The sequence below is a fragment of the Prenolepis imparis genome, unplaced genomic scaffold, assembly GCF_030444845.1.
Source record: "Prenolepis imparis isolate NDT839.2.m4 unplaced genomic scaffold, iyPreImpa1.0 SCAF_220, whole genome shotgun sequence".
In the NCBI taxonomy this organism is placed as follows: Eukaryota; Metazoa; Arthropoda; class Insecta; order Hymenoptera; family Formicidae; genus Prenolepis; species Prenolepis imparis.
In genome coordinates this window covers 1-2,500 of record NW_028141378.1, presented here as the reverse complement: position 1 = coordinate 2,500, position 2,500 = coordinate 1, and the positions used below count along the sequence as shown (strand labels likewise).

Here is a 2,500-nt window from a genome sequence, read left to right as displayed (position 1 = left end):
ACGGGGCCTCGGATGAGTCCCGTATCGTTATTTTTCGTCACTACCTCCCCGTGCCGGGAGTGGGTAATTTGCGCGCCTGCTGCCTTCCTTGGATGTGGTAGCCGTTTCTCAGGCTCCCTCTCCGGAATCGAACCCTGATTCCCCGTTACCCGTTACAACCATGGTAGGCGCAGAACCTACCATCGACAGTTGATAAGGCAGACATTTGAAAGATGCGTCGCCGGTGCTAGGACCGTGCGATCAGCACAAAGTTATTCAGAGTCACCAAAATAAACGGTGGACGAACGGCGAGCCGCCCGCCACCGATTGGTTTTGATCTAATAAAAGCGTCCCTTCCATCACTGGTCGGGACTCTGTTTTGCATGTATTAGCTCTAGAATTACCACAGTTATCCAAGTAAATGTGGGTACAATCTAATGAACCATAACTGATTTAATGAGCCATTCGCGGTTTCACCTTAATTCGGCATGCACTGAGACATGCATGGCTTAATCTTTGAGACAAGCATATGACTACTGGCAGGATCAACCAGGGAGCTTCGTGTTCGGTTACTCGCAAGGAGTAACTCGCGAGCGAGCCCGAGAGACTCGTCGCTAGCTCTCTTGAGCGCGCGTCCGGTGGCCCGGTGTTAATCGGGCACCGACGCGACACGCTCGTGTGCCGTTTCATTGCCGCCGGTCTTGCTTAGCCGGTCGGCGACACTGTGTGTGCGTTGCGTAAAGTATACGCGAGAGAACGACAAGGTTCGCTAAGAACTGCCTGCCTTCTCTCTCCTCTTAATTATCCTTGTTATATCTCTGTTGATATATTATTATCATCGACTTTTCTTTTCTTATACAAAAGATCATATACTCATTCTCATTCTCCCAAAATGTTAAAATGCTCGGGTCTCGAAAGACCCGCGCGATTTACCCTGACGCTAGATCGACGGTGCCGATGCTTAGACGTCGAGGACAAATTCTGTCTGGTTCGTACGTTCAAGAACGACCAGTAAAAATCTTTCGCTACGGCGTACAAAGCGAGCGGGAAGAGCGTTTCTTGCCCTTCCGCCAACTCGTATCCGTGGAGTAAACGTTCGGTAAGCGCGACGATTCCACTGCTGCGTTCAAAACGAGAGGGAATCGCGCGGCCAACACACTAGATGCGTGCGCGCCACATAAGAGCCATTCGGTCTTGCGACACCGACTCGTGGCAATGCTGTGATCGTATAAACAAGTGTGTATATTTTACCCGCGTTCAGCGGCGAACGAGTGGAGCGCGTATCGCAATCTCCGCCGCCAAGGAGAATTACGACACGACGACGACAACGAGTCGTAACGTCTTTGCGAGACAACAAGTCTCTTCCAAGAAGACTTGCCCCGTGTACTGCTCGATTATTATTCGTGGTTTCCTTCTTTCCCTTTTAATATAAAGTTAGAGTACGCACGAAACGTTCGAGACGCGCCGAACGCGACGTACTTCTGCCACTAGTCGTGACTGAAAAGTACGTATCTCGACTCGTCCGACTCGCCCGACTCGCTCGACTCGTTCGTAACGCCGAGCGCGACGTATCTCTTATAGTACCCAACCGGCCGGCCGGGCGGTCGGCGACGCACGGTCCTACGCACGGACGTATACGAGCGCGAGCGTCAAATGGACGGCGCAATCGAGACATTACGTCGCGGCAGTCTCGGTCGCCGGCGGTACCTCCGGCCGCGGGCGGCACCTCCGATCGCCGGCGGTACCTCCGGTCACCGGCGGTACCTCCGGTCACCGGCGGCACCTCCGACGCCGGCGGTACCTCCGGTCGCCGGCGGCACCTCCGGTCGTCGGCGGTACCTCCGATCACCGGCGGCACCTCCGGACCGTCGAGAATTTATTCAGAGTCCTACGGCCGTAGGTCGTCAACTCCGAAACATTTACGGGCGAACAGCGCCGAAACGGCAAGAGATACGGGAAAAAACGTTTCGGACGAACGTGTCATCGCTCTCGGAGTATCGTCAGACCGCGTAGACATATTTTCTAGAAATGTCGAATTTCTCGAAATACCGGCTTCGAAACGCGGTCCTCGGGCCGTGTCGAAAGATTCGACGGCGCGGGTACGAGGCTCGCACAAAATTGTGAAACTCTCGCGTGAAGCGATCTCTCGCATCACTCGCCGTTAGTGGCGTGAATGCGCGTTGCGTTACACGGGCGGCACCTCCGACCGCCAGAGGTAATTTCGAACGCCGGCGGTACCTCCGGACGCCGGCGGTACCTCCGGTCACCGGCGGCACCTCCGACGCCGGCGGCACCTCCGGTCACCGGCGGTACCTCCGGACGCCGGCGGTACCTCCAATCGCCGGCGGCACCTCCGGACGCCGGCGGTACCTCCGGACGTCGGCGGCACCTCCGGACGGTCGAGAATTTATTCAGAGTCCTACGGCCGTAGGTCGTCAACTCCGAAACATTTACGGGCGAACAGCGCCGAAACGGCAAGAGATACGGGAAAAAACGTTTCGGACGAACGTGTCATCGCTCT

The 2,500-nt window shown here is 55.9% G+C and overlaps 1 non-coding gene across 1 annotated transcript in view; it reads right to left on the bottom strand.

Moving 5' to 3' along the window:
• The window catches only part of LOC145948060 (small subunit ribosomal RNA), a 1,921-nt gene extending 1,386 nt beyond the window's left edge, over positions 1-535 (bottom strand). Inside the window, exon 1 of the ribosomal RNA XR_014427267.1 lies at positions 1-535. This exon is cut by the window's left edge and continues 1,386 nt beyond it. This is a non-coding gene — a ribosomal RNA (small subunit ribosomal RNA).
• Between the last annotated feature and the right edge of the window lie 1,965 nt (positions 536-2,500).